The sequence below is a fragment of the Kogia breviceps genome, chromosome X, assembly GCF_026419965.1.
Source record: "Kogia breviceps isolate mKogBre1 chromosome X, mKogBre1 haplotype 1, whole genome shotgun sequence".
NCBI classification, from domain to species: domain Eukaryota; kingdom Metazoa; phylum Chordata; class Mammalia; order Artiodactyla; family Physeteridae; genus Kogia; species Kogia breviceps.
In genome coordinates, this window is record NC_081330.1 from 23725751 (window position 1) to 23741410 (window position 15660).

The 15660-nt window shown below is 34.6% G+C and overlaps 1 protein-coding gene across 4 annotated transcripts in view; it reads left to right on the plus strand.

Moving 5' to 3' along the window:
- Positions 1-15660, plus strand: part of TENM1 (teneurin transmembrane protein 1) — an 803989-nt gene that overhangs the window by 371507 nt on the left and 416822 nt on the right. The gene's annotated exons all lie outside the window — the stretch shown is intronic.

The following is a 15660-nucleotide window of genomic DNA, read 5'->3' on the forward strand; positions in this document are numbered from 1 at the left end:
AAAATGTTAAGCATTGTCTTTCCCGTGCTGGAGTGCTTTGCTTTGGTTTGGTGTGATGTTTTGTGGCAAGCCTGAATGTGCGATAAATGTTTTCTTTCAACCAGACCTGGAAGCATGGGTAGAGAGTTAAGAAATTAACTGTATCTGGTAATAATAATAATAATATTTTCCTTTCCTGTATTTCATCACCTTCCCATTTCATTTTTTTATTTCAGCAGAAGGAAATGTGTGTAATGAGAAAAGAATTTCTGTCCTTTTTAAAATTTTATTTCTGGTAAGGAAAAGTTTGGGATGTGAAATCAGTTTATTTCTAGAAATCCTCTAGTTGGAAAAAATGCTGTCCTTTAATAACATTACTGGCCTTAAAGTGTGGAAGGTAAGAAGTAATAATGCAGGATTGACATATATACACTATTGATACTATGTATAAAATAGATAACTAATGAAAACCTACTGTATAGCACAGGGAACTCTACTCAATGCTTTGTGGTGACCTAAATGGGAAGGAAACCCAAAAGAAGTGGGGATATATGTATACGTAGAGCTGATTCACTTTGCTGTACAGTAGAAACTAACACACTGTAAAGCAGCTATACTCCAATACATTTTTTAAAAGGAAGTAATAATGCACATTAGTAATATTGCACATTAAATGGATTGTGTTTGTAATTTTCTAAGTTACATCCCGCTATTGTTTTATTTGGACATGATAAGAGCATCCTGGCAGTGGTTTGGAGCATGGACTTTGAAGTCAAACAGACTCAAAGTCTCAAATTCGGATGCTGCCCCTTACCAGCTGTGTGATCTTAGTTTAAATACTTGGAAACTAAGTTTTCTAATCTGTAAAATGGAAATCATAGTAATTTAAAGACTGGGGATGAAAATTATAAGATTATTTGGAATTAAGTACACACACATTTCATTACATGCTGCCCATGTAAATGCATGTATGTGATACTCCCTCTTATACTTACCTGTTTGGTTCTTCCTTCCATCACGTGGCTACTAACCCCACTTCATGTGTTTGTTTTGTGACCCTCCCTGAAGTGCATGAACAAAAATGTCTACAGTGGATATAGCAGCTAAGAAAAAGATATGCTGACAGGTGCAGAGAGCCATAGTCCAGGTTATTTGCTTCATTTACCTTTTAATTTTTTTATTTTTTGGCCACGCCGTGCAGCATATGGGATCTGGGTTCCCAACCAGGGATGGAACCCGTGCTCCCTGCATTGGAAGTGCGGAATCTTAATGACTGGACAGCCAGGGAAGTCCCATTGCCTCATTTACCTTTAATTGGCTGAGCTAAAGAAGCAGCAATTTTCTTTTTAAAACGTTTTAAGAAAAATTTTGACAAAAGCAAACTCCTCTTAAAATATCTTATTAAATAATTGATACGTATTTTTACCCCCACATTTTGTGTAATTAGGTATAAATGAAATAAATGTGAGGGAAGAAGGAGACATAGAGACAGGAGGGAAGTCCTATAATGGAGGTCTAGTTAAATAAGTTAGGGTATAGCCGTACAGCAGAACATTATGCAGCATTAACCATAACGCTTCAGAAGACTAATGACATGAGACATTTTTCATGATGTGTTAAGTGGAACAAAAGCTAATTATAAAACAGTGTCTAGGTAATGATCACGATTTCTTGGAAAACATAATTATATGTGTTTTAAATCAACCAGAAGAATGTCCACAAAATTGTTTATGATGGTCATCTCTGGGCAATGAGTGTATGAAACCTGCATTACTTTCATAAATGTAAAATATTTTCAGGTAAAGGAAGAAAACAAACTCTGTCAGGATAGTATATTCCCATACTAGCCTTTTAGGCTCACAGATAAAAAAACTATTATTTAGTGTTTTACACTTTTGTCTTTTCACTTTCCTCTTTGCCTGGCACAGGGAATTGAGAAATGTTATTGAATGCTGATATATCAAAGTACAAAGAATAAAATAAGTTCGTTAGACTGTTTGCTCAAACTTTCCTGTTTTACATTGATTTAGAATGCTAGGAAAAAAAAATAATAAGTCTCAGCAGGAAAAAAAAAAAAAAAATCTCAGCCCAAGATCTCATGCGCAAATTAGTAAGCATATTTATTGATTTGTTTCTGAGTAATTTCTTTTAAAAGTTTAGGTAAATTTCCATTTTTACCAATGCCTATTGCTCCTTAGTATGAAATATAACACATAGGTCCCTGCCATATTGTAAAAATGATGGTGACACGTGAGGACAAGTGAAAGAAAAGCAGCTTAATATAACAGTGTAGGTTTTCGACTCCAAATGGTTCTTGGCCTATTCAGTGCCTGACTCTGCTAAGCTTTTGTAAAGGGACAAAAGTTGTCACGAAGGAGCACTTTACCACAATCCAGTCAGGGGTTGGTCAGCAGTAAATGTAAACTCTTTAAGGTAACTAACATGCATCCTTTATCTTCTTTGGTGCTATGAAATGCTGGAAACAGAAAGCAGCATAAGACATAAGATAGCAAGGTCACAGGTAAAATTTGTTTTGAGGTCAACTTGTCATCGATTCTGGGACCTAGATTCTTTTCTGCTTCTGTTGCCTATGCCAAATATGTCCTTGCTCCAGGCTCACTCAGCTACCACAGTGGATAATAGACAAACAGCATGAAGCTCAAATGTTTCAGTCCTTCATTCAGACAATAAGCAATTCTTGAGAAAGGCACAGTACTAGCACTTTAGAGGTTACACAGGAGAATAAACATGAACTCACTCTCATGAAGTTTGCTCTGGTAGAAGAGATAAGACGTACACAAACAAAACTTACTTTATGAGGTTAGAAAACGAGAAGTCCCATGAGAAAGGAACAAACAAGGTTATGTTCAGCTAGCGGAAGCTTGGAGGTAAATGGGGAGAAGATTTGTGGAGAAGTTGCATTTCAGTTATGACCCAAAGTATGGAGAGCATGTTGGCACAAGTACTAATAAGCTCTTTAAACACTTTCTGGTGTGTAATAAGTTTCTGGCATATTTGTACATTTATTAGGGTAAAAGCCTTAGCTGCTGTAACAAAATGACCCAGCAAAGAAAATTATTGCATTCTCATGCAACGGTCCAAGGTGGGTGAGCAGACACCTCTGCTGCACACAGCCATGCCGAGACCCAGATTCATCTCTTCGTGGTATTCCATCATCCCTAGGGCCACTGTTATTATCTGGATAGTTGAAACTTCTCCTACTACATCCTAATTCCAGCAGGCAGGAAGTTGGAAAGAATGCAGGAATATACTTGCAATGTGTTAAGGCTTCCATTGGTGAGCACATGGTCACCTGCTTGAACTGGGGCTGGAAAATGTGGTCTCTGGCTGGGCAGTCATGTGATTTCTATAAATGTTACTCAGGAAGAAAGAGAAGACAGATTTTGGTGGATAGAGTTTGTAGTCTCTGCCACAGCTATTATTCCTATTGCACAGTACACTATTATTTCCATGCCATAAATGGACCACAGTGATCTGAGATGACTAGTCCATCTCCCTAAGCAGTGAATTTTCAATTATGTAAGTGACTCAAACCCAAGATATTCTTGTCACTATATCTATAGAATAGGATCTAAACCATTCCCAAGCCTAGCTCAAGCTATCACTGAGTAAACTTCCTTGACTGCTTACAGCTCATATCTTTGCCCCTAAGTATCAGGCTGTGAAGCAATGGGTTCTAAAAGAGTGAATTGCAAAACCAGTGCATCCACCAGCACCAAATGCCCTGCTCTTTTGATTAATTCATTTCACAATAGAGTGGCAAGGGAAAATTGGTTGAAATATTTTATTCTATACTAAATTCTTCTCCTTTGCCTTTTAAAAATCACAGAAAAAAATCTTCAGCAGTTCATTTTGAAACTTCAAATAATAGTTGTCTATTTGTGAAATATTTTATAGTAAATTAAGCGGGTAATAATCAATGCATAGAAGTTTATAGCTTTCACAATGTGTACTTTTCTAATTGTTCTAATTTTTCATAGTCATCTTGGATAAGAAGTAGCGCATCATCTTATCCAAGCTTGGGGATTATACCAAGTGAACGCTGCGCAGAAATGTCTATTTTTAAGCAACTTTTCATTCTGTATCCTGTTGACATAATGATTTATTTGTAACTCAGAAATGGAAGGACAGGAAGCCACCTGTCTGTAGTGATCACTTGTCTTATGGAATTTTAATTGCAATGCTAATTCAGTCTTGGAGTTAGATAGTCAACTAAATATGATAAGTACAAGATATTGATAAATGACAAATAAAGGAAGTATTTAGTAAGTCACTGGGAAATCTGTTTTATCTTAATGTGTTGAGAAATTTGAAAATTAGGAGAAGGAAATAAGAGCATATTTATGAAATTTTATATATTAACGGCTGGTCCCAGATATTATTCTAGACGTTGTAGAGGGTTACGTAAATGAGGAAGAGTGAACTCAGCCTTTGGTTGATCTTTGCCTTTATCAAATAGAAGACAACATATACTTACTCAAAAGGACAAGGCAATATGTTAAGTATAGGTTATATCAGAAGAAAAGGACTGGCCTGTAAGGCAGGAGATGTGGCTTTCGGGATACCTTCCACCTGAGTATGTGACTCTGAGCAGGTTTCTGCTTCTCTCTAGGCCTTAGTTTCCCCACCTGCAATATGAGGGGGTTGCATTAAGTCGACTATGATCCCAAAGAGATTATGTGGTTATTTGAATTATGTAGCTGTACACTTAATAGAAACTACCTACCGATAGAGAATACAGAACACTGAGGGAAAACAATACAAGTGTGAGAAGTTCACTTTCCCAGTAGTGATAAGATTTAATGGGAGAAATATTATCTAAGATTTTTCGAGTGATTGCTTTCAGTGACCTTCAAGAATGCTTCTAATGTGAGGACTTTATGACTACTGTTGGGCAAACAGTGAGATCTCTCTTCTCTCTGAAACCCCTAGAAGATATAAATTGGATGCTGTTTTCACAACTGAATCTCTACTCATCAGATGAATTAGAGAGAACCCAGATGGAAAGAATAAAAATTGAAGGTCTGTGTGTGTTCAACAGTAAAGGGGCGGGGGTTGGTTCTCTGACTTTGGGTAAGATAATAAACTCTAATTTATGTAATCAGAATAAGAGAAGACATGAAAATAATGTATGACTTACTGAAAAGTGTTAAGTAAAAGCCAAGCAGAAAGAGAAATGAGTTGTCTTGTACAGGGAAGAACTGGAATGAAAATGATGGGCTGCATGTCAGAAAGTGAAATTGGGACGGCAACACTAGGACAAAAATACATTGACCGATATATGAAAAAGGAATGGGGCTGGAATATTTTGAATTCATATGGCCCAGTATCATTCAGATTAACTTAAAAAACTTGGAGCTTGAGAATTTCATGGTGATTGTGCGTGAGAGAGAGTGAAGGTTAGCAGTAATTAAAGAAGGGGAAGAAGTTTCTTACAATTATATAGGCCAGAAACATGTTCTCCTACTCTCTCAGGCATGATGTTCTTTTGCCTGTTGCCTGAAAAAGACTTTGTATTGGAAAAGTTTCCATTATAACACTCTGTAATAAAGAAAGAATTAGAGCTTTAGACTCTAGGTGTCAAACGATTGAGACCACATGATCTAGTGGCAATTCTAGACTCTGGTCTACACTCTGCCAATGACATCAATGACATGTCAAGCTTTTAGCCAAGTCACTAAACCTATCTATATAACTTTTCTCATATAGCCAATAGGGATTGCACCTCATGGAGTTGAATGTCATAAGAATCAAATAGGGGGTATATCACTTTGAGATTTTTAAGTTGCTATAAAAATTCACCAATTTCTTGTACCTTCTTTGCTGTCCTATTTTTTTTTTAATTTTAAGTGACTTGGTTCATAAGATTGTGCAATGAAAATATTTTAAAATTTAGGATTGGTTGGAGCACCTGGAAGTTTTGAAATTCAGATACATTTCTCAAATTATTTCATGCAAGTCCTTCTTGATATTGCTGTTAATAATAAGAATAATCCACAGCCTGATTAAGACCAGGAGGCACTGAAATTTGTGGCTGGATTGTTTAAAACTTTTTGCATTAGATTAAATTGCTACCTTCCCGGGAATCATTTATCTTCATGTCATCTTTATCTTATTTTGTCCAAAATTGGCCTGGGGTGTATAGCCTTGCAATGACCTTACTGTGAGGTTACTATTTGCTCTTAGGCAAATTGTTTAGTTCTTCTTTAATGTTTAAAGTATTCTTACACAACCTGACAGCTTTCTGCTGTGGACTGACCTGAGCATGCAGAACTTTTAGGGTTTTTTTAATAAGTAACGGTAGCCTCTGGAGAAGTCTTGAGATGATTGAGGGTTACTCTCTCCAAAATCTCACTATCAGGTTATAGTAAAAGCAAATCTCAAAGCAAATCCTGCCATATACACATATATTATTTAAACATTTATTAGCAGTTCAGCATATAAAACAGTTTGTTCAGCGTGTTCTCTAAACTCAAGGAAATCCCAGTTCACTGTCCTTTCAGGTGCTTGAGAGATTCAGCGAGACAACTTCTCTAAGAGAGTTCTAAAAGATATTATGGGTTAATCCTGTCTTATAAAAGGTGCACCTGATAGTGAGAAGACTGTGTAATCATGGTATTAAGTTCAGAGATGGTGTATCCTTGGTTGTTGGTTGGTTGAGAAATGACAATGATAAGCATGATAAGAAAGAAGATAACAATAAAAGTAGCAACCACATTACCACATCACATTTGCATCCCCAAAAGGTAAATTTCATGAGGGCAGGAACTTTGTTTTATTTACCAGTCTGTCTCCAGCACCTAGAATTGTGCTTGGAACATACTATAGGCACTTAGTAAATTTTTGTTGCATGAACAAATGAACAACAGCAACCGCTAAAAATTTCAGTAACTGATGGGCCAGGCACTGTTCTAGGCATTATCACATTTACTGACCGTATAAACCTATGTGAAAAGCAAGTTAAACAGAGTAAAGCTTTTACTAATATAAATGTTCTAGAAATGAAGTATATTAATTGACTGAATTTTATGGTTAACAGAGCATCACACTTCAATTCCTTTATATTTTAACCCTTTTCGTTGCAAATTAAAAAAAAAAAATCAGTGACTTTCCTGCCTCACTAAATAGAATCTAGAGAACATTCTTGAATTTTTGATTAGCTGATTGAAGGTTTTCTCAGGGTCCCAGGAGGAGCTTCAAGCATCAGTTGTTTCACACAGAATCATAAATGGAGAAGGTGTAATACATTAGATTAAATGCATAAATAATCTCATAACATTCTCTAGAAGTTGTTTTTTCCTTCTCTCCAGTGTGGGCAGGGTTACGCTGTTAACGTTTTAATATAGCCTTGTTTTCCTCCTCCAGTGGTCTCATGGAGAGCCAGTAGTGCACAGTGGAGAAAGCACAGGTTTTGGAGTATGGAAAGATTACATTAGAATCCTAGTTCTGTCATTTAGCTGTCTTGTAATTTAGGCAATTTTCTTAACATCTCGGAGTCTTAGTTTCCCCTTCTGTGAAATGGGGAGAATCCCACTTAGTCTCAGGTTTGTTGTGAAGATTGAACAAGGAGTGTATGTAAATCACATAGGTGCTGCTGCTGTGAGAATCTCATGCACTCTGAAAGGCAACTTAAAACATATATCTTGCTTTAGAAACACATGAAGTATGATGCCTAGGCAAGAGAATATTCTTTGAAAGTTGACAAATCTTGAATGGGCTGTATACAAATAATTAATTACAAAAGTACTTTGTTCCTTTTATAACAAATGACAATGATAAAATACTAATCCAAAATAACTAAGGTAATTTTTAAAGTTTTACAGCAAATGGTCCATTTTATGAATTCTGTATAGTGAAATCTATTAATCCTGAAGCTATTAATTATTTATGATTATGAGTGCAGTGGCTAGGCTACATCCCATTGCTCTGTGTAAGGTGATAAGAAAATTCAGACATAGAATAAGGTGGCAAAGAGCATAAAATACTTGAGGGAAACCAAAGTGTTTTCAAACACTTTATAAGCACTCGTTTACAAAGAAATAACTGATATGCAAATTGTGAATCATTCTTCTATATTTCCAAAAGCAAGTGCTTAGGATTGTTTCTTTAGCCTATGTTGAACTCTTGTATATATTTTAAATATGTTGCGTGAACACATACACAAATGCATACACACATGCACACATATATACATACATGCGTGTATTAATCATTTGCTTTTTAAATGAACTATAATTCTGATGAGTCTTTTTTCAGATTGGTCCGAAAGAAAGATTATTTTGTTGTATTTTATCATCTCCTTTCTTTCCAGCATGCTAATGTAATTACCATTTTATGCCCAACGATTGACTTTGTCATTATGACAGCTGTATGATTTTCATCTTTGTAATCATCTCTTGATACATTCACAGACAGAGTAATTTCCAAAATATTTAGAAAGAAACAGAAACATGTTCCGTTCATTTTCAAACTTCATACCCAATTTATTTTCATTAACACAGTTTTACAAGATTTTAAAATACTTTTACTTATTTTCAAATATGTTAAACCCCTAAGTAAAAGTAATTTCCTTTAAAATTGCTTAAAATTTGAAACAAATACTATTTTTTGCACAGAGGAATCCTCTCAGCTATTTTACGTGCTTTTGTTTCATACGAGTGCTTCTAGTCTATCTAATGTTCAAATAACTATTTGCCAAGTCTTTTCAGATTGTTTCATTGAACGATTCTGTTTCATCGAACAATTCACAATGTCTTAAATCAGTTTTATTTCCCTGAGTACAGTGTTTAGATAAACTTGGCTTTATTCACCTAAACTACTTCTTTTTTAATTAACAGAGAATCTTTTATTATTGAAAATTATCTCTGAAGTATAAAATGCTATGTACATACTGATGGTATTTTAAAGAAAAAAAATAGAATCTATTTAGCTTCTGCCCATAATTTTTCTGGCAACGATTTCAGAGAACAATAGTCATTTAAAATTTAATATTGTCTGGTGTTTTGTAGAGTCCCAATTAGAACGTTATAATTTACTGTATAATGAAATTAGTGTTGGAATAAAAATCCCTGGATTTAATAGAGTACGTCAACTGTGTCTTGGTTTTAGGAAAGTTTCCTTAATGTATTGTTTCATGCGACCAAATTGAAAATTGACTTTATAAACATGGTAGAGCACTGTAAGTTACATTATTTTCTGTATTTATTTGTATTTACTTGGGCTACAGCATATGATTTGGTGGAGGATAAGTAGAGAGTTAACCTTTTATTTTATGCACATAGGCTCCGTGGAGTATATAAACAAGCATTTCTAAAACCCTGAGTTGACTCTGACAGACCCAAGTTATTGATGTAGTAGCCTGCCAGCCATTTACAGTCATGCATAGCCTCTTGAATTCCTCATTAGGAAATAATGAGGAAACAGTCATAAATACATTCAACTGATTATGCATTACTACTGGTGCTTGCATTGCCTTTCAGTACTGGTTAGGACTACTCTAGAGTTTTAATTAATAGTTTCCAGCACTTGCTAATGGAAACATTAGATATATGCCATCAAGGCAGACATAACTTTTTTGTTTGATTTAGTGAAAATGTTAAATCCTGTTAAGACTTGGTTACCACAGGACTAACATTGGAGATTACTTTCAGTGTAAGTTCATGCCCCTAGGATTCAGTTAAATAAGACTGGTCAGACTCTATGACATAAATCACAGCAAGATCCTTTTTGACCCACCTCCTAGAGAAATGGAAATAAAAACAAAAATGAACAAATGGGACCTAATGAAACTTAAAAGCTTTTGCACAGCAAAGGATACCGTAAACAAGACCAAAAGACAACCCTCAGAATGGGAGAAAATATTTGCAAATGAAGCAGCTGACAAAGGATTAATCTCCAAAATTTACAAGCAGCTCATGCAGCTCAGTAACAAAAAAACAAACAACCCAATCCAAAAATGGGCAGAAGACCTAAATAGACATTTCTCCAAAGAAGATGTACAGACTGCCAACAAACACACGAAAGAATGCTCAACATCACTAATCATTAGAGAAATGCAAATCAAAACTACAATGAGATATCATCTCACACCAGTCAGAATGGCCATCATCAAAAAATCTACAAACAATAAATGCTGGAGAGGGTGTGGAGAAAAGGGAACCCTCTTGCACTGCTGGTGGGAATGTAAATTGATACAGCTACTATGGAGAACAGTATGGAGGTTCTTTAAAAAACTACAAATGGAACTACCATACGACCCAGCATTCCCACTACTGGGCATATACCCTGAGAAAACCATAATTCAAAAAGAGTCATGTACCAAAATGTTCATTGCAGCTCTATTTACAATAGCCAGGAGATGGAAGCAACCTAAGTGTCCATCAACAGATGAATGGATAAAGAAGATGTGGCACATAGATACAATGGACTATTACTCAGCCATAAAAAGAAACGAAACTGAGTTATTTGTAGTGAGGTGGATGGACCTGGAGTCTGTCATACAGAGTGAAGTAAGTCCGAAGGAGAAAAACAAATACCGTATGCTAACACATATATATGGAATCTAAGAAGAAAAATATCATGAAGAGCCTAGGGGTAGGACGGGAATAAAACACAGACCTACTAGAGCATGGACTTGAGGATATGGGGAGGGGGAAGGATAAGCTGTGACAAAGTGAGAAAGTGGCATGGACATATATACACTACCAAACATAAAATAGATAGCTAGTGGGAAGCCGCCGCATGGCACAGGGAAATCAGCTAGGTGGTTTGTGACCACCTAGAGGGGTGGGGTAGGGAGGGTGGGAGGGAGGGAGACGCAAGAGGGAAGAGATATGGGAACATATGTATATGTATAACTGATTCACTTTGTTGTAAAGCAGAAACTAACACACTATTGTAAAGCAATTACACTCCAATAAAGATGTTAATAAATAAATAAATAAATAAATAGATTACTCTGAAAAAAGAAAATTAAAAAAAGAAGACCCAATGCAGCCAAAAATAAATAAATAAATAAATTAGATTTTTTTTAAAAAAGAAAAGATACATGTACCTCAGTGTTCATAGTAGAATTTTTTACAAGAGCCCAAGATGTGGAAGCAACTTATGTGTCCATCAACAGATGAATGGATAAAGAAGACGTGGTATATATATATATATATATATATATATATATATATATATATATATATATATACAATGGAAAATTTCTCAGCCATAAAAAAGAATGAAGTTTTGCCATTTGCAATAACATAGATGGACCTAGAGGTTATCATGCTTGGTGAAATAAGTCAGAGAACGACAAATACTGTATGTTATCACTTATATGTGGAATCTAAAAGGTAAAACTTAATGAATGACTATAACAAAACAGAAACAGATTCACAGATATAAACAAACCAGTGGTTACCAGTGGGACGAAGGAAGAGGGGAGGGACATGACAGGGGTAGGGGATTAAGACATACAACTACTATGTATAAAATAAATAAGCTACCAGGACATATTGTACAGCACAGGGAATATAGCCAATATTTTATAATAACTTTAAATGGAGTATAATCTATAAAAATTTTGAATCACTATGTTGTATACCTGAAACTAGTATAATATTTTAAATCAACTATACTTCTTCAATTTAAAAAAAAGGGAAAAATGACTTTTTAATAATAGGAAACACATGCACGGAGGAGTAGATATTGTAATGTTATTTTTGAACCATATGAAATTGATGTTTCTGTATATCAAAAACAGTTCAGTATTGGCAATTTCTTATAGTTCAACCTAATGTAAAGGTTATCCAGTAAAGATAAATATCTCCCATTCCCCCCCTCCCAGTTTCTCTGAAATCAACGATACTAGGTATCTTTCTAGAGATATTATGTAAATATACAATCACATATGCAGATATATTCCCTCTTTTGGCCTAAATAGAAGCACACTATACTTACTGTTCTACACCTTGTGTTTTGTCATTTAGCAGTATCTTAAAGATCTTTATTTTAAACAGCTGGCAAGTTTCCAGTTACACAAATGTACTATAATGTGTTTACCAGTACTGCTTTAAGTTAGTTTCATTCATTTACTATTTTTTTTCATTTTTTTATTTGCTATTATAAAAACATACTATAGTTAATATTTTTATGTGTGTCATTTTATACATGAAAAAGTGCTAGAAGTAGAATTTCTGTTCTGAAGTATCTGTGCATTTTAAATTTTGATAAACATTGACAATATTTGTCAAATATTGTTCAATTGCCATCAACAGAAGTTAGATGAATTTGATTTCATCACCAATGTGTGAGAGTGCCAGTTTCCTCAAACACTTGCAAACACAGGGTGTTATCAAACTTTTTGAATTCTGCCAATCTGATAGAGTCAAAATCCAATATTACTGTATTTTCACTTTGCATTTTACTTACGATGAATGAGAGGGGGCATTTTTCATATGTCCAAGAGCCACTGACGTTTTATTTTCTATAAACCATATTGTTTACCACATTGGATTGTTGGTCTTTTATTATTGATTTGTAGGGTGCTCTTTGTATATTAAGGAAACCAGTCATTTATTTGGGATTTGATTTCCAAATACTATTTAGATTTTATTGTGTTTCTTTTATGTTTTTAATGGTGTGTGTGTGTGTGAACAATAGTTTTAAAAAAATGTTCTATATGGTTTAAAAATACCTGTACTGGGAAAAGCAGACTATAGTTACTAATCAAGAAATCTGAAGGAAAAAAGTTTTAAAATTGGCTGGCTCCTTTTTGATGTAGTTGGGAAGGTTCTATTGGTCTGTTTTATTTTAATCAAAACTACTTACTTTTATCCTTTATTTCAAAATTTCTATTGTAGATTTTTAATTCTAAAAATGATTTTGTATAAGCATTCATTGTATGCTTGGAAAAGTGTGTCATATAAAATGCATAAAAATATTTTTTCTTGTTACCACAGTGTATTCATATAAATGTAAAAATAGAATAAGAAGAAACAAGAAAACCTTTCAGCATAATTTTTTGTTGTGATCCTTGTTTCTGATTTGTGGAAACAAATTAGAAAACTTTTTCCAAAATGGATTATAAAAAGTTATCAAATTTTATGATACTGATCATTAATTCCTACTGATAAAGTCATGATATTTGTTAGGTAGTGGTATCTATCTATAGGAACGTAAAATAAAACCTTAATATTTAGCAATGATTGAGATCACCTGTTTCTTTTCATTCTGGCCAAACATGAATATTTTAAAAGTCATCAATAATGACACATTAAATGCTTTCTTATTTTAGCTGCTTTTAATTTTTCAAATACTATCTTGAGCACTCATTATTACATACCAAGCCTATTTGATAACTGTTAAGAAATGATTTAAGTGGTTGTTAGTTATTAGCACAAATAATTTCATTTGTGTTCCAAAGCATTTTCTTAGTGTCAAGTTAAATTTCTGTCTGGTTTACATCCATGATATCACAAATATCTCCCGAAATCATTCATTCCTTTATTCACTCATTATGATAATCACCATAATTTTATTGAGCATTTATTATATAGGCACTGTGCTAAGGGCTGGAGATACAGCTCCACTGAGGTGCATATGTTCTGGCTTATTTAATGAAGTTGCCCTTTTGTATCATCATGACTCTCCAGCTCTTCTATATAATACTGACTCCATTCCTCTCTCACCTCTTATTACCCTATCAACCTCTGAAAAACTAGTATGTTCCATTTTACCATGTATCTCATTTGATTTGAATTTCTACCTCATTACGTCCAAATTCTTCTTTGAGGCTTTCAAGGTTAGAAATATCATCTGTCACTTCCCTTTGCATCTATTTTGATATTATTTTCCTATGACTCCTCAACATATTTGCTCTTGCAATAATCTCCTCAGCACAGCACACTTCAAAATCACTCTTCTCATTACTCATGTTGTTCTTCTCACCTTATCTGTTTTCTCCATCCTTCAAGGGTAGCATGTTTCTGAGTGAGAAATACACATAATGTCATATCTGGATTCTTGTCCCATATCTTACTAGCTCTTAATAACTATGTGACCTTGAGCAAGTTAAAAGAGATAAAGCAGGTAGCATATTTCCTGGCACATAGAAGACACTAAATTTTTTTCTCTCCAGCCTCACTCCACATAGTTTTCGATGAAGACTTCACTGAATACACACTCCTCTGAACTAATCTCTCTCTCCTCTTAACTGCAAAGACTCCCTGTGTCACACAAACCAATGCTATCTTGCGGTGATGCTATTTGTAATTTTTTTTTTCTCCCTAACTAGATTATAAACATCTTGAAGTGAAACTTTTCTCCTTGTACGTCTACTACCCCCCTCCCCAAAACACGTGTTATAATGCCGAGGATACCAGGCACTCAATAAATATTTGGTGGTTAGTTTGTCTATATGTGAAAATAGGATAGCAGTGTCAAACTTTCTTCAACTGGTAACATATAATTCTAGGAACACATATAATTTGAGGACCAGGTACTACTTTTTTTGTCTTGTTGTGGTCCCTGCTAATTTCTATTGGTTTATAGATGACTGGATACACAAATTTAGCAAGAACCATTTTGTGACTCACAAAATCTTTGTCATTCAAAGTCATTTTTCAATACCTCTTAATTGGTTTTAGGATTGTAGGGGAAAATGGAATAAAAACTGTAGTGATTTAAAATATCATAGGATAGAGGGACCAGGAAATTAACATATTTAATTACAGATTTTGAATGACTTCAAAGGAAACTCAGTTTTTTTCAAGGGATTAAGCCAGGAACTGGGCCCTTATTACAGGAGGCCACTTGGGCCTCCATTTAGCCAGTTACTGGCACATTCATTGACAGGAATAGTTTAATGATTGTGAATAATCACCAAGCGTAGGAAATAAGGTCCTGTTTGAATCATAAAGCTTTTAAACATGAAAAATATTATGCATTTGTTTGAGAATGGTGAAATGAGTGAACTAATTTCGTATAGTCCTACCAATTATGAATGTGTTATTTCTGGCAAGTAGGTCTCTTTAAAATTGCATATGCTTAGTTCCTTGCCAAGGAGGTGAGAGAAAAACATTGTCAGCGTCTTTATACCCAGCTGAGGCCAGGTGTTGTTCATAATGCAATTACTGCCAATTAATATTTTTAAAAACATTAAAGTCCATGGGAACACAGATATAGCACCTATAAAATTTTTTAAAATATATACCTCTTAGTACTTTAGGTTCATAGAAGGCATATAATGTATAACTTGTACTTTTAATTACACAGTGCATCAAGTTGCTATTCCTTTGCAGAATGTCATGTATGCCGTTAGAATGGTAAGTAAAAAGTACATTGGCTGGTTACTGATCATAGCCAAATATTGAGATTTTATTATGGGTTATAATATTTATGCAGTTCCTACCGTGTGTAAAGAATTGCATTAAGTGCAAGGCATTCTGCGATAAACAAGGTAGAAATGGTCTGTGCCTCACGGAGCTCATAGTCTACTTGGGCTCCACAAATAAACACACAATAAACATACAAATAAGCACACAAATATATTAATATCGTTATTAGCCCTCATGTGAAATGAGAGGGTGCCATTTGAAAACATGATGGGGTCAAGTGGACACAATTTGGGTAGAGTTAGGAAGCTATCTATTAATAAGCAACATTTCAGCT